Genomic DNA, 25,814 nt, shown 5'->3' with positions numbered 1-25,814 from the left:
GGATGAGTCGTTTGGATAGGAATTATTTACTTGCCTTTTTTGCTCTCTGCTTGATACATAGTTTTTAATATAGTCATTTATTTGACCGGCACCCACTGCAGCGTCGACTCTGAAGCCCCAGTTTCATTCCTGCTGCTTTATTTGGATCTATGTGATTACTGCGCCCAAATTACTCCTACCCCCTAAAATCTTGACTTTTCTTTTTATTTCGACCCCCCTTTTCACCCCACATAAATATGCGGGGGAGACCCCCTGGCAACACCCCTACATGTATTAAATACTATACCCATCCTCCTATATATATATATAGTGTAAAGGGGTCGAAATTTAAAAAGAAATGATTCACATTTTGGGTGTCGCAGTAATTGTGGTCACAGTAATTAAATAATCCCCTTTATTTTGACCAATTACAGTTAATGTCATTCATTCCTTAGGGGATTGCCCAGAGTGGCATATTGATCTGCAAAAAAAAAAATAGAAAGGGACAGCATAGGTGGGAAAAACTGTGTGAAAGATTTATATAGTTAAAGGTAATGAGGGGCAGGGATGGAGTTTGTGATAGTTTGTTTGCTTGTAGTCAGAAAACAATGTTCAACGTGTAGCACTGAACAGAAAAGAGAAAAGGCTTAATGCTCCTGTGAACCATCTCATGGACACTGGTACGCACATGGTCACGGCTACTACCACGGAACGACGATGAAGAGGACATCCTCCTGGCGTACGACGAATCGCTGCACCTGGCTGCCCCTCATAGAGGTTGCCCGCCAAAAGAGGTGGGATCATTCCACTCGATCTCCAGGGCCTCCGAACTATTCCAGTGGGTCGACGAGGAAACCAAAAAGGAGAGTTTCCTATACCAGCAACGGGAGGCTAAGAGGAAGATTATTATGTTGGTACCCTTTTGGACGGCATTTGGGAGGAAAGCCTGGCTCTCATGAAAAAGCCATGCTTTGCTCCACCCAAACGGGACAGGTTGGAGAAGAAGTACAGGGTGCCAGATTCTCCATGCAAGTGCTTGAGGTCACAACCGTTGCCAAACTCTGTATTGTCGGCCGCCACAAGAAAACATTCAGCCAGCCCGGCCTCTGCATCATCAGTTCCCCCGAACAACGACGAGAAGAGGATGGATGCCATGAGGAAGAGAGTCATCTACACAGCGGCATCCACGATCAATGCGGCTAATGCGCTGGCTATCTTATCCCAATACGACCAGGAGCTTTGGTACAAGCTGGGCCCTATCCTGGAATTCATTCCCGACGACAAGGAAACTGAGGCCCTCGCCCTCTTCCAAGAAGGGAAGGTGGTATCCGACCATGACGTTACGGTGGCTGTGGACATCGCCAACACGGGCTTCTGACAGATGGGGAGCTGTGTTTGCCTTGGTCGGCAGGGATGGTTGAAGGCCACTAACTTTCGCCAGGACGTCCATGCAAAGGTGCTAGACATGCCTTTTGACGGCAAAAATCTGTTCGGGAAGACGGTCGACAAACCCCTTCAAGCCATAAAGACTGACACAGAGACAGCATGTTCCCTTGGCACGCTGCAGCAGCATCGCTTGTCTTTTCACTCCTTCAGGGGAAAATCAAGCAGATCATACAAGGGATACTCCACATCGTGCAGGCAACCTTCCTCATCCTCCACGCAGGAAGCCTACAGGGGTCGCTCCCAGGCCTATGGTAGCGGGAGTAGGCTTTGCCGTCGGCCACAGGGCAGGGCGCCCAAGCAAGCCTGAACCGGCAAAGATGTCGGGCCTCCACTCGTGCACCCTAGTGGAGGCGGCTGGCGAGGATCGTCAGCCAGTGGAAGATCACCACTGACAGTTGGGTGGTGGACGCTCTCGCCCAAGGACACACCAACGCAGGTGTCCTTGTATTCCACTGGTTCTCCGTCAGGAGGAGCACATCCCTCTGCTCCTAGAAGAGGTGTGAGCCATGCTACGGAAAGGGGCGATAGAGCTCGTTCCCCAATGACTCTGTGGCTCTGGAGTCAATTCCAGATTCTTCCTGGTCAGAAAGAAGACGGGACGGGGGAGGGGGGTTGTTATTAGACCTACGCTGTCTGAACAAGTACCTGAAGTCCCAAAAATTCAGGATGGTCATGTTGCAACACGTGCTCGGCCAACTGGAGGAAGGGGATTTCTTGACGTATTTGGACATAGAGGATGCGTACTTCCATGTCTCCATCCACAGGAAGCATCTGAAGTTCCTACGGTTCATAATAATAATAATAATAATAATAATTTCGCATTTATATAGCACTACGAACCCTCGGGTATCTGGGCGCTGCTTATTATTACCCACGGTGTGTGGTGCTCATTTATCGACCTCGGAAGGATGAAAGGCTGAGTTTGGCCCTGCCGGGATTCGGGATTCGAACCTGCGTCAGCAGGCTCTGAACAGATGTCAAAGCAAGCTCTCTACTCGCTGCGCTATCAGACCGGCTGGTACAAGGCCAACGCTACCAGTTCAAGGCCCTACCATTCGGCTTAGTCGGCCCCAAGGGTGTTCACAAAATGCCTGGCCTTGATGGTGGCCCACCTGCGACTGCAGGGCATACACTTATACCCATACCTGGACTATTGGTGGAAACGCACCTGCTCCTGGGAACAGGCCGACGAGCACATGAAGGAGACTGTCGGGCTACTGACAGAGCTGAGGTACTCCGCAAAACTATCCGAAATCCTGCTGTGAGGTGGAAGCAGTGGCAGCCGCCCTGGATACTGGGAGAAAGGAGGGGGGTTGAGGAAGAGTCCCGTCAAGTGCTGGCCATCAATGAAAAGAGACAAACTACAGGTCCCAAAATGCCCCATGAAATACTGCATCAGGGGGGAGGCACACCGATGGGTAAAGAAAGGAAAGGGAGAACCGGGTTTCCTTATGTTAAAATCGCCCGAACACAAACAAAGTACAGGGTTAGCCCACAGTGGACGGAGCAGGGAGGAGGTGGGGAATCTGAATCAGGTGTGTTAAAACCGTTGCTGAGAACACATGGGGCTGATTACGGGGGAGGGGCCGGACAAGAGTTAAATGCAACTCCAAGAGACTCAGGAGGCGTCTTATTTTTCAGGAGCAGTGCGTGGCGAGAGACGCCGCACCCGAGTGGAGTGAGACCAGCCAAGAATACGAGTGGGCTTACTAGTAGTAAGCGGAAAGTTCACAGATTGACACCCTACCCGGTCCAAGGCTCAAGACCTTTCAGTGGAGAGAAACGGCCGCCTAAGAAGAAGGATTCGGAGTGGTGAAGTGTGTACTATTGACATTGTGTTAATTTCGTTTTCATGGCCGGCGGACAGGTTGAATAGTGAAAAGCCTGTAATCGCCTGGCTGTTATCTTGGAACTAATTAAGGCCAGTAGCGGCAGTTGCAAGTAAAGTAAGGCAGCACGCCTGTGCCTATGAAGTGAAAAGAACCGTCATCAGTTGGCTGAATTTATTGATCTGTGACCAGTATTTGTTGTGCAATAAACCACTGTGAAAGAAAACCTCTTTTGTCTTCAGCTGACTACTTAAAACCTGCTTAACGCCATTGCAGAACGCGCTGTTCCTCGGAGCCAGACTCAACACAGTGTCTTGCCTGGCATCCCCCTCAGAGGAGAGGATAGCGGCCATTCAAGGGAAGGTGAAGTGACTGTCGTCGACAAAGACGGCCATGGTTCGGGCCATCAAGTTGTTGCTGGGCATGATGTCCTACATCTACCTCTTCCGTCTCAGCAGGTTACAAATTCGACCCCTACAGGAATTCTTGGATGCAAGTTTCATACAAGTGTCTGGGAGTTTTGCTGACAAGATCCCCCTCAATGAGGAGTTCTGGTGGGTAATAGTGCTGGGGGGTACGCTCCCACATCGTCCAGGAGAAGGAATTTCAAACCCTGCCATACCAAGAGATGATCACCACAGACGCTTCCCTGGAAGGTTGGGGAGCTCACACGGGGCATCTGCATGCCAGAGGTCTGCGGCTTCCGGAGGAGAAGGATCTGCATATCAACATCCTGGAGTTACGGGCAGTGTTCCTGGCCCACAAGTCTTTACTACCGTCTCTGAGAGGCAAGGTGGTGAGGATCTTCACAGACCCCACCACCACCATGTTCTACATCAGGAAACAAGGGGGCACTCGATCTCCAGCGCTCTCCAAGGACGCTCAGGGCTTGTGGCATTGGGCCATTGGATAAGGGATGTTACTCATCCCGTTCCACCTGGCAGGCATCAAGAACTCCACTGCTGACTTCCTCAGCAGGGAGCTTTGCTCCTGCCACAAATGGGAACTTCATTGGGATCAGGTGGACTGTCTGCTCATCAAATGGGGCAGACCTCCAATCGAACTTTTTGCCACAGCAGCAAACTCAAAATGCCAGAGGTTTGCCAGTAGATTCCACCAACCGAGGAGCATGGGGGACGCGTTCTCCTTCTTGTGCGAAGGTCTGTTTCTGTATGCTTTTCCTCAGTTTCCTCTCGTGCTACATGTGATCAACACACTCGGACAGTGTCGGTGCAAGAGGATACTCATTACCCCGGCATGGCCGGGGCAGATTTAGTATCTGGACCCACTCAGCCTGTCTGTTTCGCTTCCAGTCAAGTTGCTGGTACTGCCGGATCTGCTCACCAGAGAGAGAGATGCAATCCTTCATCACGACCTAGGATCTATGAACCTGAAGGCATGGCTCCTGCAGCCTTAGTTTGGAGGTTATGAGCTGCCATAGGACTGCAGGGAGGCCCTCGCCAAAAGCCATGGCATCGTTGACACTAAAGTGCTATGGCAAAAGTGGAAGCATTTTTCGACGTCGTGCTGGTTGCTGAAGGATTACCCCTCTGAGGCTCCACGTCCCACAGATTCTTCCAAACTTGCTCTCGTTGGCAAAAGCTGGTCTGACTCAAGCATTCATCAAGGTGAATCTTGTGGCCATCTCACGCTACACCAGACCCCCTGGAAGATCTTCATTGTGGTCCCACAGACTTGCCAAGGAGTTTCTCAATGGGCTTTTTCTATCTTTCCCACTGATGAAGTCACCTACCCCGGCATGGGAACTCAACATAGTCCTGACAACACTCATGGGGGCACCTTTCGAACCAATGCACCAGGCCCCACCAAAGTTTTTCTCATGTAAGGTGGCTTTCTTTGTGGCCATCGCCTCAGCCAGACGATTGGGTGAGATCCAGGCCCTGTCCTGCTAGCAACTGTATCTGACTTTCCACGATTCAAGGGTGGTGCTGCATCTGCACCCCACTTTCATGCCAAAGGTCTAGTCGGAATTCCACCTCAATGAGCCTTTTGTGTTGCCCGTTTTCTTCCCGAACCTTTTGTTACCGGCGTAGAGGACCTTGCATTCACTGGAAGTTGGTCGTGCCTTGAAGTTCTACGTGGCACGCACAAAGAGTTTCCGGAAGACTTTTCAATTGTTTGTGAACTTTGGGCCTGTGAATTATGGGAAGGCTTTGTTCAAAGCTTCCATATCAAGATGGCTCTCCAGCTGCATCGTGCACTGTCATCGTCTGCAGGCCATCCAAGAGCCCACTCCACCAGAGTGATTGCTGCGACAATAGCGTTACTTTCTGGTGTGCCCCTGCTTGACATATGCAGGGCTGCAACGTGGAGGTCCACACATACCTTCACGAAGTTCTACTGCGTAAACAGAGATTCAAGGGAGGAGTCCAGAGTTGGCCAGGCAGTGGTACGCAACCTGTTCACTTGAGCGGAGTCTGTTCCAGGTGTAAGTGTTGATTGCTTCTGTTGAGCCTTGCCACCTCCCATAGTTGTGTAATCTGTACTGCTGTGTATTTGTTAATCATGCCAGACCCCATGCTGAAGAAGGTTTCAGTTACTTATCTGTAACTGTTCTCCAGCATGGGTCCGGCATGGACTCCGGCCCCCCTTCGGCTCTTTTTGGTCATACTGCCACTTTACGTGCTTACCAAATCTGAAGATGGCTGCCAAAGGCAGCGCTGAGGGAGATGACTGTCATTGGATGGGGGTAGTATGACCAAGAGGACAGTGATTGGTTTAGAGGAGAAATACAGTTTTAAAGTAAAAGGAAACTGTTTTTTCTTTTACCGAAGATTCCCAACTTGACAACAGGGAATATTCATGAGCGTGTGATATCCGGTATGGTAGGGCCAAGGAGAATGACTCCCTTCTTCTGGTTTTTCTCCTCTTATCCAAGAGCTGTCTCTGCAAATCTTGTAGCTCCTGCCGAGCTTTCTTGATAAGGCCCCCAAAGGCTTCTTTGTTCCGGACCCCTCTTTGAATGCCTTCATGGTACAGGATATTATTCCCGATGAACAGTTCCCTTGAGATTAGGTTTAGTAAGTGGTCCTTTGACTATCACTACGAAGAGGAGATACTCCTCTGTTGCATTCTTTATGTTCTTGCTTGAAGTTTTGGTAAGCAACCTGAGGGAACACTTCTGTGGTACTCTGTCTTCCAACTTGGGTCAGTGGGCTTATGCCTGCCACTGTACTGAGGAAACCTGCCTCTGTTGCACTTTTCAGCTTCTGTTGGGTCAGTGGGCTCGTGGCTGCCACTGTTGAGAGGAAGTTCTCCCCAGATGCTTCATTCGATATTGCTAGGGTCCCCGATCTGTCTCTGGTAGTCAGTGGGCTTATTGCTGCCACTGCAACGAGGAAGCGCTCAGATGCTCACTGCACTCTTCCCAATAGTTTGGTTGTTACTACTGGGCCAGGGGAGAGTCTTTCATGCCTGCCTCTCTTCCACCCATGTGTCCCATCTTGGTCTCTCGTACCGCCCCTTACCTTCTTTGGGGCTTCGGTACGCCACGTGACTTTCTGGGATTGGGGTCCGTCTCGCCTCTGTTTCCACAGCAGCACAGTGGCTCCGAATTCTGTTGTACTGCTCGGTTCGAGCTGGGGTCTGCTCCAGCTGGACCCATGGAGCACTCCCTCAGTGATTCGCCAGCATCTTCCACTCCTTTCTTCCTCTGGTCTTCTGACAGGATTTGAAACTCCTGCTCTGGGTGGTTTCCACACCTGTTGCCTCTCCCGGCTGGGCTTTACAACTTCTTTAGTATATCTGCTCTTCTTATACATTGTTACCAGTCCCTCCCTGGTGGATTGTCAAAGTCCTTTATTTCTTTTGACTCCTTAATCTTTATGCCTCCTCGGGTCCTCCTCGTACCTGTATTAGCACAGTCAGTAATCTTCATGTCTTCTGTGCTCCTCTTCGTCCTAGTGCTTTGTTTTGGCTATATCCCATGTACTACAGTAATACATTGGTCTACTTTCAAGTAAGTTGTTTGGCACGGAAGGGGGGGCAGGGAATGTTGGGGTGTGACGTTCAAACGGCTGTACCCCATGTGGTCACCCTTATCCCCAGAGGGTGAGTCCCCCCTCATGAGGTGGTCCAGCATTAAACCAACCCTAAGGGTACTTTTGGGTAGCGGCTGCACCTTCCTAGCCTCATGGGAAAATGACTCCTAGTGAATAGTCGCAGTATGCTTTGTAATTGATTGTTTGACTTGCACTTTTGACAAAAATACACACGACTATTTCTCCTGTTTTTTTTAAAATTAGTGTATAACATATTGGTAATGCCTTAAATGGGAAAGTATTTCCGATACAAATAAAGATTTTGACAACAAAGAGCTAGCGTTTGCTTATATAAATAGAAAAGATCAGAATTCATTCATTTATTCAAAAAAAGTAAAAACACATTTTTTGCTTTTAAATACAGTTGCATAACGTTCTGGGAGAGGAGCCTCAATGCAAGCTATACATGGAATTTGTGTTGGTGTAGAAATCAAGGTGTTGCAACCTTTTTGTAGGTGTGACGAATCAACTTCCAGGGCACCAGTGGTCCAGGGCAGAATATCGCTTTGTAAACCATCAATCACCCCCCACACCTCTAGTACACCAGAAGGGATCCGAACAGATTGGAAACACAAGTAAATAATAAATCTAATTTTCCAATTTTGGTAACGTGGACGGAACAGCAGGCTTATCTCTGCAAGGTTGTGGATCGTTGGTTAGTTGCAACACAGTGAAAAAATACAATTATTACCTAATGGTAAAAGGGACTGTCGAGTCAAGGTTGTATACAAATACCTACATTATTATTATTACAACAGACAGTTCTAGCACACTACAAAATACAACCCACCCTGTAAAGGAACACAGAGGATAGACCGTTTCACGAAGGAAAGGTATGCACTCTGGATACTGACAAGGAGGATAGTCAGTAAAGCAATGAGTTTTAACTGTTCAAGGTTATTTGGTTTCAGCACTAAGGGAGCAAGGGGTCGTAAATGTCACTAGAGGCCTTCGGAGAAGGACCAGGGGGACAGAACCTTGAAGTACCTGGTGCTTGAGATGATCTTGATGCTCGACAGCGTCGGGTCGGTGCCAGGATGCTTTGCTTTGCGAGTTCAAGACGGGAGACAGCTGCGGGTATCAGGCAGCAGGCAGTTCGGCAAGTGTGGCTGAACCGACGGCTGCAGATTGGCCTACACCGCGGTCCGATGTCGTCAAGAATCGTTGTCTCTGTGCTGGTTGGCTGATCTAGAATGCTGGTCAAAGGGTCTCAAAGGCTTTAGTGACTGCAGTGTAACAACAGTCAGTGGTGCAGCCGATCGTGGTTTGAGGGCTCAACTGCCTCAAACATGGCCTTAAAAGAGGGATGCTTGTTGATGCTTGTTGTTGCACTCCTCTTAGCTTCTTCACTGGGCACATGTCGTCCTTTAAGGCGGACAGCCCAAAGCTAAGGAGAGTATTTGCAGGCAACGGCCTTGTCCTTTGGTCAGAGACTCTTTGGCACTTCCCACCTAGGAAGCTTGCTGGACGAACCTAGCAGGGCACGCTGTGTGCTGGCTGAGTACCGGTTCTGGAGCTTTTGGATGGGGCCTCTGAGTTTGGTATCTCTCTCTGTTCCCTGGGAGATGTTTAGAGGAAGCATCTTCCTTCACTGGCGGAAGCTGTAAGGAAGACTGTACCTTCAGCCAGGGTCCAAATGAGTCCTTCTTACTCCTTTTGAAGTCGTCGGATGATCTGCTAAGTTAGGGGCTCTGCCCTCTTTGAAAGCCAAATGGGCCCCATTGTTTGGTGCAGTCTAAGCCCACCTTAATGACTTAATGACCAATCTTGTGTCCCCACCAACAATCTTCTGTTATGTGTGAGGCCATAACCAAAGTGATTTGCAACAGGATAGGTAAGGGGTGACAAAATGTACTACTAAGTCCCACCCATCTTCCTGTCTGTTGTGGATCAAAGTGTTTCTTTGGTTAATTGAGCTCTCTTTGACTCCTGATCAAAGCACAGGTCTCCCTTGAAGTTTCTGGTGACAACAGTCTCTGTCTCCATCAAATCACATCCTTCTTCTTTCTGAAAGGGTGTTCCCTGTAGGGGTTGCCCACTGTAAACAATTGTCCCAGACATGGAATTCACTGCCCTTCATACAGTGGGGTGGGAGCTAGCTTCAAGTTGACACCTTGCATATTAAAATGTTGGGGTTTCCTGCCCCTTGTTAGGGCTGTGATATGGCCTGTCGCTGGCCTGCTTTAATTCTCTCTCTTCAGTATGGCTGTCACCACACAGAACTTAATAGGCAGGGCGGATCCATGGAGCCTTTGATATTTTAATTAGGCTGGCCATGGCTGGAGGAAGGTGTTGCCTTTCCTCTTCTTGAGATGCATTGATTTACCTGTGGCAGTCACATTCCAGCTGAATGTGACGGGGAGGACTGCGCCTGTAGGCTCTCTCTCCGGAGCACACTTGACTATGTGTTTGTTGTGTGGCGAGCATAGGAAAATGTGTGCGGATTTGGGAGTTCTAAAACAAAATTACCTCTGGCCTAGCCCCTTATGGGCGACCACTTGCTAGTCTCCAAATCTACCTCAGGGTTGTGGATCACTATGCCCCCCCATGCTCTTGTATCTCAGGGCGATTGTGCACTGTTACTCCTAAGTTACTATGCTATGGACACACAAACATATGACGCAAAGAAAAACACATGAAACGATTCAACAATAAAAACACTTTTATTCATGCACAGCAAGGCATGATGCAAACACTACTATATTGCAAATCTGGAATTTGCACCCTTCTATGCTCTTGGCGCAAATCTATAATGCAATGCAATAACTGTAAGCCTTACAGGCTTCTAATGCAAGCCATCTAATAACTGGATCTATAATGCTAATGCAGCCTAATAACAATAAATGAAAAGCGTCAGCATTCCATATTCCTCTCCAATCGACACCACACTTTCTCTCTCTGACAATCCCTGTCTGATTTCCCCTTCTCCAAACCCAAAGCTCTTGTGAGCGTCTGTCCTAATTCCCCATTGGTACGTATCTTATTCAGATCAATTAGGCCTCATATCAGCAATACTCCCCTCTTGCCATGTCTCTCCTCACCAGCTCCCTCTGCCAAGCTCTCAAACTCTGCTCTCATCAGAATGCTTCCCCAAGCTTCCCAACTTCCAAAGCCACCGGATTTTGCTGCACTAAAACACTTCTCCCTCAATGGCAACTTCCTTTCATTCGCCTCTCGATCTCATGCCAACCAAACGTCTCTCTTCAATCTCAGAGAGCAGCTCCATCCACATCTAAAAACTCGAAAGCCTCACCTCTGGTTATACTATTCAATGACGTACATACATCTCTATGGTAACATTAAGCATTCACTCATCTCTCTGTCAGCATTTCTAAATCCGAGCAGTGCCTGAAAGTCTGTGATGCACTGCGTGTTCTGTCATTGTGACGTTTTAGCCTATCTTGTACATGCCATCGATGTTACGTGTTACCATACCATCCTCCCATCTCCCATATTCCTCTATTCACTCCATTGAAATCCCTCTCTTCTGTGCAAAGCTCCTCGCTGCATGCCCCCACCTTTTCTGTCTGCGAACACAACCCAGGGGCTGATAAGCCAGCCCTTTCTCCGTTTCTACTCGGACAAGAGTCACGTTATCTGTGTCTGAACAACCAAACTTACGCATTCCTCGTACCAGTGTAACTCAAAACATTCTTTCGCAGAACCAAGTGGCGCCGCTTTTCTGTCTCATTCAGGATGGCTTCAGAATGCCATAGGCCGCATGCTTTCTAGCGTTTACTCTCTCTCGCAATGGCAGGCGCTATACTCAAAGCATACTCAAAGTGCACACTCATGCATGTCTCCAAATGCATACATAATACATAAGTCAGTCTATCTCTACATGTCTCTACCAAGGCACTTCAAATATAACCGCCCTCATTCTCTAGCAAATGCAAATGGCTACATATATGGATAATCTAATATCCCTACTAATCGGAATGAATGATGGATAACTAAATCCTTAAATGGGTAATAATTCTCTAATGATAACAAACTAGGTTTCTCCATACAATATCTGGTTTTACTAATTAGCCCCTCACATTTTCTGAGGTTGATGCCCATCATTCATTTTAATTACCAAATGTCAAAAAAGCCCAGGCGAGCGCACACTCCCTGTGCGGATGGTCGAATTCCGCAAAGTTGGCGCTCTGATATTTAAAGCCTTGTTAGTCATGATGATCCCTTGCTTGTTGCGAAAATGCTGGCGCAGCAATTACCATATTGACACCGAGAGAAGATGGACGTACATGCAAGTGCAGATTAGCAGACGCTTGCTGGTTTACAGAGTCCTGTCTGAGGTTATCTCTGCAGATCTCTTGAATATGTCCTATAAAGAAGTTAACACGTTTTTTTTCCCACTTTAAAGTGTTGTACATTAGAGAAGGGAGGGAAGGAAAGGGGGTTTCGGAGAGCAGGATAAGGAGAGCGAGGTTGGAAGAGAAATCGGGGGGCATTGACAAGTGGGTTAGGGCTTGATGAGAAGGGGACTACTATCCCAGATAGGGTGAATGCCCCAACAGGTCCATCTGCTGGGAATCGGGGCCATAACAACATTGTATTGAAAATTCCCAAGATAATAAGAACGGATGACTCTGTAGTTTGTTTTCCTCTTTCTAGAATCGTTATATATAGCAACCGATATATACAGTACAGAAACATCTCATAAATAACACAGCGATTTGTTATATAATTGAATGCGACTAGGGCCAAGAGATACCAGGCATGCAGTTTTCTCCCTCTTTCACAAATGGTGTTTGCCGAGAAGTCCTCCCAATTTCCGGATTCTTTGCCTGATGGATACATTTATAGAAAGATTGTAAAAACTGTCGTTGTTAAGGTGGTGAAGAATAGAAATATATTGGAACTTGAGGCTGATTGAGAAATCTTCCTCAGGACAGTTGCACCAGTTTAAAAAATGTAATGATGCTGCTGCCCTCTTTAGTAGGATGCGGATTTTAAGGTCCAGCCCTGACAACCGATGCTGCAACTTTCTGGTTCCTGCACAGATTTCAGGTTTAGGCTGCAAGCAAACGTGCACCAATCTCACTGGACGGATACAGTGAAAAACACAGGGGATGAGGATAATGGCCATTTAAACAATATACCAGCTCAATGTGTTAACCCCCTCTGCCTTCTGTTGCCTGTTTTAATACCCATAACCCCACCTTAACTTTGCACAGCTTGTAACTATGCGTGTTTACTATCTTGCTGAATATGGCTAGTCGATGTATACTTTGTACTAGTTCATGTTTATTGAAATTGTTTAAAAAAAATAAAAGAAAATCGAAGTTTACTGACATTGCCAGGAACGTATGTGCCTATGTCATTCAGGTTTCCCAGCGGTTTGTGGTTAAGGTATGGTCTCTAAGTCAGTGGTGCCTACACATCCTGATCAGAAGGCCCATACATCAGGTTATCAATCGGAGAGGGTGATAAGATGCCGAGCACTCTTACATCAAGGGGTCTCATTATTGCTGGTGCTGTGCCTCGTCTCTTTAACCAAACTTTGCCTTAACAGGATCAGTGGAGCTGTTTGAAGGATGGACTTGGAGCCAGAAGATGGAGCATGAGGTCTTTTATTTAGAAATAATATGGTAACAGTGGCTCTCTCTGCCTAACTGCCATTCATTCTCCTCCACATGCAAGCATTCCATGCAGCCCCAAACAGTAATTTTCCCACATTACATGTCACCCATGTACATAAACTCACCTGCCCATCTGACTCAAACACCGCCCTCTCCAGCTGTGCTTCACAGTAAACCTCATATATATGAAGTATGATACTATGTATATTTTCTCCCCTCCATCAAAGTAGCACTATATCCGTTAAGTAATCTAAAATCTTACTGTGCACATAATTTCAGAGCCTCCTCCGTCAGGACCCCGAAAGGTTTTCATTGCTCCTACTATCAGCAAATGCTCTTTTCCACCCATATCACAGCACCTTCTGTCAAGTCTACATTCAAATATCACTGTATTTCTGCTTGATCAGTGGTAAATTACTGGATCATACAACCACTGTCAGCCTCCTTTATTAGGGCTGTAGATTCCAAAACATGTGCATGGTTCTCACAATTATATTGACTTATAGACAGGACCCTGCATCCCTATTCATGTTGTCACACTAAGATGAGTGGCACAGTGAGACCACAGCATTCCCTGTACTTCTCACCAGTTTCTCAGTGTATGCTATCTCGGACTAAACTTTTAGTGCGCTCTGTCAATCCAATGCCTTAAGGGTGGTACAGTGTGATTGTTTTGTCCAATTCTTGAGAAGCAAACTGCACCCTATCGTCACTGATCAATTCTGCTGGTAAAGCCCCTCTACAAAACATCTCTATAAAATGGTGGGACAACTGAGGGAAAGAGTTGTCTTTAAAAAGAAAAAAAAACAAGCCCAAATCTGCTTTTACACGAGCATGTCTAGAATAATTAGGGGGCACTTCAGATGGCCATAAAAGGTGTCTAGTTACTGTTGGATATGTGTGACGTAGCTGTCCGGAGGATGGAGTCAAGCTATGGAGGGAAGAAGTATAACCTTTTCTCGATCACACGGTCCACATTTGGAGCCGCGGTTCATGAAAATATAGAACTGATTGACATTCCAGGTTATTGGGAGCAGTACACAAGAGTTCCCCTGAGGGACTTTGCAAGCGATATTGTGAGTGAGCCGGCCAGAGACCCCATGCATGAGTCTGCATATGTGGTAGTGATGTTGTTGCTTCTTCCACTGTGCGTGGCATGGACGAAAGTGGAAAAGTGACTACTAACGCCGGCAACATTGAGAGACCTAGAAAGAGAGAGATAATGTGCACCCTCTGCCCGCCAAGCTGCTAGACCAAGCACAGTGCAGAACACAGAGAAGGCAGTGAAGCTGCGAGCTGCACTGTGAGGTGAGGTGAGGGAGGGTGTGGGTGATGCTGGCTGTTGAACACAGCTTCCTGAGACAGTGAGCAGAGAGGGAATGGGACTTAAAGGCCAATCTGTGTGTCAGAGAACAGGCGAGGAACCAAGACTGGAAGCTAAGACTGCAGCAGCCCCACCAGCGGAGGTAGATTAACTGTGTCCACTGCGAGAGATAAAGCCTCATGACAGCAGGCACAAAACATATTATAAACTTCAAATCCAGTAAACTCGGAGAGCTCCAAACACTATACCTACCACACAGAGAAACGGGAAGCAGACGCTCTTCTGGCTATATACTTTCTTCTAATCCCCTTCTTCCTGTTACCACAAGGGTTGGCAACAGGTTGGTGGTTCAACTCGTGCTGCCCTACTGTGGAGACCTTTGTTCTGGGCAGCGCACATGTCGCGCAGCTTGCTTGAATCAATTTTTTGTTTTTGCTCTGAATCCTGTCCTACATACTGATCATGTAACTTGCATTAAGAGATGCAATGTAGCTTTGGACACAACTCCCAGCAGTGGCGTGGTTTGGAAAGCAGAAAATGCTCAAATGTGACTGGCTGCAGATTGCATTCATGATAATCTTCCAGGTGCAGATTAAGTCCTTTGCTTGGAGTCTGAACGACTAATCTGCTGGGGGGCGCAAACACCAGTCGGCTAATATGTAGAGTAGTCAGTGCTTTAAGTGGGCCGGGGTCAGCCGGGGCTGGGCCTCGGCAGTCCCCAACAAGTGAGGCTGAGCCAGGACCCTTAAGGGGCCCCTCGGTCCCAGCAAGCAACGGCGGGTCATTATCCCGCCAGGGCCGGAGCCGCGACGGAAGATGAGCTCGACGCCATCATTGAGTCAGGCTGCAGGGCCAGTCAGCTCTGACTGAAGGGCCAGCCAGCCACAGTCACGCAAACTCTGGCTGGCTGGTCTTCTATCAGTCATTAGCCTGCAGGAAGCAGTAGCACACAGCATGGGATGCTGCATGGTGGCCGCGGTCACTTCCAGACAGGTTCTGTAGATGGTTGCGTTTCCGCTCACCCCAGGCTTCATGGCATCCCCTCGATTCCCGGCCGTTGCATAGAGTGGGTCTCTTTGGAAACTCTGCCTGCTGGAAGGCAAATACCCCCCTCCCACCCCCCATCCCCCCTCAACCTAACATACATGCATTAACTGTGTTAATTTTTTCTGAAGGTGAGGTGTGAACGAGCCTGGACTATCGTGGATGTTCTGTTCATGTTTACTTTGTCAGAGAAACCTTGTACGCCAATTCATTCGTTTTGCATTCTTCTTTACAGAACACCGGGCATATGATTAGCATGTTATGTTACCAGTGTTTCATAGTGCTCCAGTCACCAACCTATTTAGTACGATTAATGGTAGGACAAACACCTTTTTAACTCTCTACATGATGAAAGCACTGCCCTTCTTCCATTCTGCATTTTATGATTTTCAGTCCATACAAAGACCGGGCACCCAGACTTGTGAATTTTGCCGAGCAAGAACTTTAACCACTGTATGCATACTGTGAGTTGAACTTGCACACCTTGGTAGAGACTCTACTTGCCAAGTTGGGAAGCGTTTTACTGGATCCAGTTGGAGCTTAAAAATACCACCATCCGAAACCATTTTACAGAATTCAACGCCAAGAGGCAGTTCAAAATCAAATGTACCAGGATTAATCTCGGGAAACCATGGCAGATTAGTGGACGTGCAGAACCTCAGATGCCAGTGTAGTAAGCCTAGACTTTTGGTGTCAATGATACAGACACTATTCCTTTTCTGTCTTGATGATCATTGCATAGGGTCTTACAAGTGTTAAGACATTGAGCACCCTATCAATAATATGTCAACATGTCGATAAATCAAATTGCTCAAAAATGTCAATTTTGCCATCTACAGGCAACCTTCACAATCTGTGTTTCTCTAGCAAATATTGCAAAATGATATGCCTATTTACTCCAGCTATTCAGCTGCTATCTTTAGTGAGGGTCAGTGTGTGTGTAGTTCAGAACATAGTGATAATCCAGTGAAGTGCAGTGTGTGTAGGTCAGCAGAGCGTGAGTGTGCTCCAGTGAAGTGCTGTGTGTGGAGTTTAGCAAAGAGAGTGAGAGAGACTTTAGTGAGGGGCAGTGTGTGTAGGGAATACTGCAACAAACTCCAGAAGACTAGACAAAGGGCCATAGTGACTTGGTCAAATACAGAATAGACAGAGCAAAATGGGTCTGTTGCGATATGTACTTGGTGATGTAGGCCGGACCATTTTGACATGTTTGTCTTTAGGCCACGCCCATCACGTCTTAGGCCACGCCCATCATGCAAGCCGCACCCCCAAATGAGGGCCCCCTGTATTTCTTAGCCCACTTAAAGCACTGAGATTAGTCCTAATGATTTGTTGCCATTGTGCGATTACACTGTCAAAGAATGTCAGCGTCTGATTTACTAAGAGGTTCCGGGGCTCTCGTGCACTTAGAACTGCGCAATCAGTAACCCTCTCGGAGGGGTGCTCTGATGGCACAACCTCCGAAAGCCACGGTTGGCAGAGGCGAGGTACTCCATCATTCCACATTCAGCACTGTCTTCTCAAAACCAGGATGATGGACTAGAGAGAAGTCTTTATTTAGGGGCAGAAAGGCAGCCGTTGGGCTCTCAATTTCATGTTTCTGACCTCCTTTCTCCTTAACGCACACACGTTCCACGGTCTTACCATCATGCCATACACTCACCCACATACATAAACTCATACCCATGCTTCACTCGCACCCAACTGCCTTCCTCTATTTAACAGCCAACCACATCTACAAGCTAAACGATCCCCCGTGTGGATCCTGCTTGATGGAACCAGTACAGGTTTTTAAAAGGGGTGCATTGGCTTTGGGGAAAGATTTAAAATGCATTCGTCATAACCCCAGGTCATTGCCTACTCCTTTCATTTGCACACTAAGGGTGATACACCTATTTGACGAGAGGACTCGCTTTGTATCGAGTCCTATCATTGGGCGACTCATATTTAAATTGCTGTTGCTGTAGTACAAACAATGATTCTGTGGAATAGTAGTATCAGAAACGCCAATAATGAGTGGGTGTGTTAGAGGAGTAAATAGAGAGCATTGTCATTTTGAATATAAACTGCATGTTAACTGTTGCATACTGCCCAACCATAATTCACAGAGGAAAGTATTAGACTAGAATTGCAAAAATAAACTTTGTGACATGTTGCACATTTTCTTTGTGTCCGTTTATGCCAGTATGAACGATGGATGAAATGCGTCTAGGTTGAACTGGACATATATGTGGAATGTTTCTGTGCCCTGGTGGCATCCCATTGTAGGATTGTGTGTGCCTTTTACAGCATATGCAACATAACTTGTAGTACAAAATCTACGAAAAGGGACAATGAATATTTAAATCCTTTTATAATGGATTTCGACATTGACATGCTTCGATATTTTTAGTATCTTCTGGTTTCTAAAATGATTAAAGTGCAAAAATCATATCAGAGTCTGCCTGTTACAAATATTGGCAATTAAGTGTGATTGGTATGATTGCACTCGTCCTGGTGTGTAGAATTGATTGATCCCACTTGAACGAATCATTTGCATTTCATATTCCCTGGATGTTTGCGTATCTTTATTAATACTTCCATAGCTGTTTGAAACCTAACAAAATCGAATTTCCTCAAATTATGCAGTTTTTTCCTATTTGTTTCAATGACTAGGAGATAATTGTTTATTCAGCTGGGAAAAGAATGTGTGATGGCATACATAGGCAAAAAAAGTCGTAATTTGTGAATGACATTCTAGGTGTGTTTGGAGTGAGTACTGGGAGGGTGAATTTATTCTTCTTAAATTTAAATTAATCAAGGGAGGTGTCTGTGCCGCCCAATCGCACCATTTCTGCTAAAGGAAGAAAACCAATCTTGACATTTTGGATAATGAGCATTCAGGTCATCACTTCTTGGAGATGGGTTTGATAATATGTTGTCAGTCAACGGCACAAGAAGCACGGAGGACAAAGCTGGAACCAAGTCTTTTCGTAAAATGAGATAATGTGACGAATGTACAGTCTCTTTCCCCGTGAGTATTTTGGCCAAACATATGGGTTTGGCATTTCTTTATCTGCCACATATTCATAAATTCACCCCTTGTTATCGAAATAGAAATTGTTACCGCTATAAGCCATTGCGATGTTGGCTTCAAATAAAACTACTTTTGAAATAGTCTACAGAATTTTTTTTATTTGAAAGCAGGAACACAAAAAGGAACTATTTTTTGAAAAGCTGTCCACTTTTAATAAATGTAGTTGCATCCCAAAATTCTTGGGTCATAAAATGTTAAATATGTGTATTTCTACCTTTGCTATTATACACAATCAAAGTCACTGAGTAGGTGAAGAGACGTGTATACAGCAACACTGCAGAGCCTCAAGGCGACAAGATCTACTTGACATTCCAGGCCTGGATGGCAACTACCTACGCCTCAGCGATGACAAGATATTACGGGTAGGAATCCTTGCAACGCTCGGTAAGCTCAACCCACTATTCACATCCTTCACCATTGATGGAATTCGGATCCCAGTTTCACACAGCAAGTGAATGCTATTGCATCATCAGCGGCCTACACCACAAAACTGCTAAATGCTGCCATACAATTCCTTACACCCGCTAGCTCTAGCAATAATGGGCGCAAAGCTGGACTATTGCAACGTGCTCTTCACTGGCACCTCCAATAAAAACATTAACAAAATGCAGATTATCAAAAACAATGCCCTACTCACTGCACAAACATCGCCAAAAGAGATGAAATATCCTCAGCCAGAAGGGAAACCTACTGGCTCCCCATTCGAGAGCGGAACATCTTCCAAACACTTGCCATCACTCACAAAGCCCTGTCTGACACAACTCCAGCCTACATGGCACAACAAATTGTTATAGTTAATCCTTCAAACCAGAGAGATCAATGCATGCAAATCGCCTTGTGAAAGGTAAATTCAACCAGATCAAAGGTTGTGACTCAAGCTTTTCCGTTTTGGCAGCCAAGCACTGGAAATCCCTCCCCCCAAACGTACGCCATGAGCAGTCTTACTGTGCATTCAGCAAAGCTCTCTAAACCTTGATGTTCACGTAACTTTTGGACCTGGCTACACATGCCCCAATGGCCGGTAATGTCTTCTGTGACACACTGAGATGTACATAATAAGTTTCTCTTGTGTAACAAACAGCGCATTGATGCTTGGGTGCTTTACAAATGCAAATATAAAAATAAATAAAAATAAGGTGCTTCCGGCCTGAGCAGAATGTCCCAGTTCTTTTTTCGTATTGTGCTTAATTCAATTCAGTTAATAATAAAACTGAAGTACATAGGGTAATAATTTGCCCACGATCATTCAATGTTTCTCTAGTGTGATGCCAGTATTAAACTGTGGTTTTCAATTTAACCACTTCCATCGCATCTTCTGCTGAAGTGTTCGAAGTGTTTCTTAAATTAGTGTGAGAAACTGATGTATGTATATGATTTATTATGCCTAACCCTACCTGAGAAGCAAGGACTTGCAGCACATTGAGGACACAGCCGGGGGCGTTGCAGCTATGTGGTTGAGGTATTGGAGTTAGCTGGGTTGGGTACAGGGAGCAGGCGAGGAAGTGTGCTACGAAGAGGGAGTTAGCAAGGTTTATTCGAGCAATTGGCATATGGTGAGATGTTATTTGATGAGTGATCTTTCCTAAAGTGTAGGATGGAAGGGCTAGTCTTATCCTGCGTTAGTAATTTGTCCTAGAGACGAGGTGCTTAGCAGGAAAAGGCCAGTTTCCTATTTTTGTTCCATCTTGCAATTTTGTTTCCAGTCTGGCGATGTGGTTTATGGTGGTGATTTGGCCTCTGTAGAGGGCGAGTTTCTCAGCCACTAGAAAGATGTTTTTCGGTTGTGACTACTTGGTTATTGAATCAGGCTGCCGTGAACATGATGCATGCTTGATGGGCTAGTCTGTGAAGGTCTTTGAGGATGAGCTTGATGTGCTAAAATGTCTTAGTCCTGTGATGAGGCATGCTGCAGTTCACTTGGCGCTGTCACTACCATTCAAGTGGGAGGAGGCGGCTTGGACAGTTGTTAAAATCGGAGCGGGATGGAGGGCTGGACTTTGCAGAGGAGCACACCATCTTTCATGGTGGAACTGATGTCTGAAAGTCTGAATTATTTGGGCTTGAGTTTAACACCCCAACAAACAATGAAATCCATTTAATATACAGAAAATCTCCACTAAAGGTTGTAGCATGTACGTTTTTCTCATACATATTCTTTCTGGTTATCTGACGTAATTGTCCTGAACAGCCAGTGAGTTCATGAAGTGACCCCTGACTGTGATCGTGATGCCTTACAAAATAAGATGATGCTGCCTTACAATAAAAAAAAATAAATAAATTGTATTTGTGTTTTTGTAATGCCTTGTCCTATCAAGAAGTGGTGGTGATCAAGGGGAGCGAAGTGCACTCAAACCACCTTGGCACATTAGAGTTGCATGCATTCCCATTTGACTTTCACTCATAAAAATTAAAACAAGTTGTGTTGAACAATAGATCAATAGAATGTGGATGTTTTAGGGGTTAACAAGAGTGGATCACTCTGGGATAGTGCAGACTTTGGGTAGTGTCTGGGAGGTAAGTTCCCTACAAGGAATAAGCATTGGGGGACCGAAGTGCTATACATTTCTAATATTTCCAATTCCATCAACATCGCCCTCTGGAACACCAGATCTATTTTCAACAAAACCACAGCTGTCCTTGACTTACTCTTATGCCTCAACCTTCAATTTCTCTGTATCACCGAAACCTGGATCCCTCCTCACAACACTTCTGTTCCTGCATCTCTCACCTTTTCCTCATCTTCTTTCACATGTCCCTCGATCCTCAGGTCGGGGTGGTGCCCTAGGCCTTCTTTTTCACCGTAACTTTATTTCCTCTCCTTGTCACACTCCTCTGCCTACCCTTCCCTCCTTTGAGTTTATGTATAAAATCTTCAATTCTCCTATGCCATTTCATTCCTCATTATTTACCGCCCCCCTTGCCCCATGGACTCCTCCTATGAGGCATTGACTATCTCCTCAGCCTCATCACCCCCAGTCCCACCCCACTAATCCTCCCAATTCTCCTCTCTTATCCATCCTTGACTCTTACCTCCTCACTCCTCTCTCCTCCTACTCACCTATCTGGTTCCACTATCATCCTCATCTTTACCTCTTCTTTCACTGCTTTTTCAATATCTGCCCTGCCCAACTATCTATCTGACCACTCGTTACTTTCCCTTTCTCCTACTTCCGCCTCCTCCTCCTCTCCTCCTTCCCCACCATCCTCCACCCCCTTTTTCCGGCGGGACCTACGCAACTTTTTGACCCTTCTCTTTTCCTTGCCTCCTTCCCTCCCCTCTCTCTCCCACTTCTCCTCTCTCTCGGCCATCAAAGCCTCTTCCACAGTAACCTCTTCCCTCACTTCTACTCTTGATCTTCTTTACCCTCTCTCCTTGTTCCGCCCTTCTCGCAAACCTGCTCAACCTTGGTTCTCTGCTCATCTTTCCTCCATGCGTCTTCTTCTAAGATGCCTTGAGTGATGCTAGCTCAAACACCCCTCCCCCTCCAACCAATCCACATACTTCTCTTATCATTCCCTTTGACTCCTGCCTTAACTCCGCTAAACAAACCTACTTCTCTGACCTTCTCCACTCTCAATCCTCTTACCCTTGCCGTATCTTTCAAACTTTAACTCAACCTCTCTCTTCCCCTACCCCTGGTCACTCTACCGCCTCCCCTCTCTTTGCCACTGATCTCGCTACTTTCTTCTCTAAGTCTTCAATCTCCACCAAACTATCCTCTCATCCCCTTCCTACTCTCCCCCTCCCCTACCATTTACCTTGTCCTCATTCACTCTTGTTACTCTATCTGAAGTTGCCCTCCTCTGATCTAAAACTCATCCTACTGCTTCCCCCTCTGATCCCATTCCTACCCCCTTATTCCTAAAATCTACCCCCTCATCAAACCCTATCTTACCTCCTTTTTCAACACTTGTCTAGCTACATCCACCTTTCGTCCACCGTTTAAGCATGCAACAATCATCCCCATTCTCAAAAAACCTTCAGCTGATCAGCACCTTGCATCTAACTTTCACCCCATCTCCCTCCTACCCTTCCTTTCTAAACTTCTTTAACGTATTGTCTATTCTCAACTCTCTGCCTTCGTCTCCAACTATTCTCTCCTTCCACCTACCCAATCTGGTTTCCGCCCTCACCACTCCATTGAAACTGCTCTCACCTCTGTTCTCGACACTCTCCTTTCTGCCCGCTACTCTAAGCACTCCTCCATTCTCATCCTCCTTGACCTCTCTGCTGCCTTTGATACTGTCAATCACCCTCTTTTCCTCCTCATCCTTTGGCTTCAAAGACTCTGTCCTCAACTGGTTCTCCTCCTATCTTTCCAACCGCACCTTTGCAGTTTCCTGGTGTGGCTGCACCTCCCCTACCTATCCTCTCAACCACGGTGTCCCCCAAGGTTCTGTCCTGGGCCCCTTTCTCTTCTTACTTTACACTTCCTTCTTAGCTCCCATCATCTCCTCCTTTGGTGTGTCACACCATTTTTACGCAGATGATACACAGCTCTTCCTCTCCTTCTCTTCTTTCTCCTCTGACATCCATCTTAAGTTCTCTTCCTGCCTCTCTGCTATTAAATCTTGGATGTCCTCTCACTTCCTTACTCTAAATACGGACAAAACTGAAGTCCTATTCTTCCCTGCCAATACACTTCCTCCTCCCTCCCCATCCATCCTCTTTTCCCCTTCCCAACTCTCCTTCTCTCCTCATGCCCGTAACCTTGGTCTTCACATTGACTCCCATCTCTTTCTCACCATATTTCTCTTAATGCCAGATCCTGCCGCTTTCACTTTTATAACATCTGTAAAATTCAACCTTTCCTAACCTTCCATGCTACTAAACTCTTAATCACCGCCCTCATTTTCTCCAGACTTTTCTACTGCTCCACTCTCTTCTTCGGACTCCCCTCCACTCACCTAACCCCCCTCAAATCTGTCTACCACTCTGCCATCCGCTCTCTCTGCCTTCTCTCTCCTCACGACTCATCTCCTCTTCTCTCTCCTCACTAGGTTAGCTCTCCTTTCACTCCCATCTCAAATTTAATTTCCTCGGTCTCGACTTCAAATCCCTCTATGGTCTTGCCCCTCCTTACCTTTCCTCCCTCCTCACGTTCTATACTCCTTCTTGCTCACTCCGCTCTGCCAATCTTTTCCTACTCACTCCTCCACCCTGTGCCCCATCCCACTTCCGCTCTTTCCAACTACTCGCTTCTTTCCACTGGAACCACCTCCCTCTCCCCATCCGCTCTATTTCCTCCTACTCTGCTTTCTGCACTTCTCTAAAATCCTATCTCTTCCACTCGCCTCCCTAACACCTTTTAACTTCCTCTCTCATGTTGGTCTCCTCCGCTTTCCACACCTCATACTCTTACTGTGGTCCTTCTCCACTCATGCTCAACCACCTCACTTATATAAAATGTTCCTTATTATGTTTTCTGGTTCTTGATTCAAATGTAATGCTTGCTTGTTGTGTTTCCTGTTGTCCTTTTGTAAAGCGCTTTGGCGTAAAGCGCTATATAAAAATTTAATAAATACAAATAAATACAAATATAGAAGAGATTATAGGTATCCCGGGGTCACCCTAGTTTGCTGTGAATGTGGATTTGAGCATAACATTCGGTGTTCTTTAGAATCGGTTATAGTTGGCTACAATATTAAGTCTGTAGGTCATTCCGCATTTTTGTGGTGGGTACTGCAAAGGTTTTGCCTTACGGGGGTAGCCATTTTTAAATCTTGAGGGCTGGTGTTAATGTCACACTTGCAGAGGATAAACATCTGTCTAGCAGCGTGGTTTTGGTTGAGTCTCAATTGGTGCGTTTGTTGTTTTGTGAGGCCTATGTAAGGTAACGGGAGTTTTTGCTGCAGCATATTTAGTCATGGAAGAATTGGAGTTTTTTAACACTGATTTTTACGCAGATGTGTTCTGATTTCTGTCAAGTCACCTGACCTGCCCTTAGCATAGCTCCTGCTCAGAACTGGTGTGTATACAAAGATAAAAGGTGTTATACGTAGAAGATTTTAATGCGTGCAAAGGCCTAACGTGAGACCTGGATAGCACAGGGGCAATGTGCTGGTCTTGGAAGCAAGAGCACGCAGAGCAACAGAGGTTCTAATCCCAGATCTACGCTTAGAAACTGAACTCGGGTACGGTATTAGGTGCGTTATACAAAAACAATTAAATAAGTATGGAGGACTGGTTATAATTCATTCCATGTATCTACCCTACACATTTTATATGCCCATTAATCATGGTCACCCACTTTGTAAGTATCTTAGTTATGTGCTTTTTACATTCAGCACCCCTTCACTTTACTAGACACTGCACATTATTGTATCAAAGAAACAGCAAATACAGTTGATCACCAAGAACAACAAAATGTTAAATGGGAAATGTTGCTCCTTCAAAGGGTCCGACAAGAACACACATATGATATGATATGATAGGTTATTTATAACGTGCTAAATACCCAGAGGTTTATAAGCGCAGACCCGGGGATTGAACCTCTGTTGCTCCATGTCGTCTTGGTTCCAAGGCGAGCACGTTGCCCCTGAGCTGTCCTCCCGAGACTGTAAAATATCCAGTGACACAAGCTAGCTTGTAACATTCTTAACATAGAACTATTGTAAGAAAGAAAAAACAAAATTCCATCTCTATTGCAAAATGCAAGATCCAAGAAGTCTTCAAAAAATCTACAACGAGCTAACAAACACAGAGCACACGAGTCATCAACCCATCCACTGGGAAGAAACGGCCAACACACTTGCTAGGGCCTTTCAGGATAACATAGCCACAATTCAAACGAAGATGGAGCATCGGAAACTAACAGTAAGGGCAGCCACCCAAAACCTCAGCCACCTAACTATGGATCCAGAGTTCAATTCTATCACAACTGAGGAGCTGGTCACAATCACTACAAAATCTAGTTGTTGCAACTGAATGTGACCCGCATGAGGCCAACTTGATTTAGGAAGTCATTCTTAGTCTGGCAGAACCATTGGTCGATTTTTGTAACATATCATTGGCATCTGGTAACCTGCCAAAACTTTTAGGATGTCAGTAGAACACCACTCCTAAACAAAACTTCCCTTTTGTAGATAAAATGCTTGAAAAGATAACTATCACCCAACTGGTCCATAACAGTGAAGAGACTCTTCTACTTCATAAAAACTAGTATGGTTTTACCTCCTCAAAGTAGTACAGAAATAAGTTTTCTTTTCATGAGAGGAAATTCTAAAAGCTAAAAACAGCAACACACCAACAACCCTTGTTCTCCTTGACTTATGCATACAATACAGACAACCATCAGATACTAATACAAAGATTAGAAATACAGCTAGGAATAGCTTGTATTCCTGCTTTGTCTCCTCGGAACCTCTCCCAGGTCTCTGGCTTTCTATACTTCTTATCATACTGCAACTTTGCATCTTTATCTTTTATCTTGAGCTGGATTTGTCGTCGGTGCACTTCGCTGCACTGTT

General features: G+C 46.0%; 1 protein-coding gene across 1 annotated transcript in view; it reads left to right on the top strand.

Annotated features, from left to right (window-relative positions):
* The window catches only part of EXOC4 (exocyst complex component 4), a 2,700,837-nt gene that overhangs the window by 685,767 nt on the left and 1,989,256 nt on the right, over positions 1-25,814 (top strand). The gene's annotated exons all lie outside the window — the stretch shown is intronic.

Source organism: Ambystoma mexicanum, chromosome 12, assembly GCF_040938575.1.
Source record: "Ambystoma mexicanum isolate Mex_15411 chromosome 12, UKY_AmexF1_1, whole genome shotgun sequence".
NCBI lineage: Eukaryota > Metazoa > Chordata > Amphibia > Caudata > Ambystomatidae > Ambystoma > Ambystoma mexicanum.
Note: the sequence above shows the minus strand (reverse complement) of the source record. Positions and strands in the feature narration are given on the sequence as shown.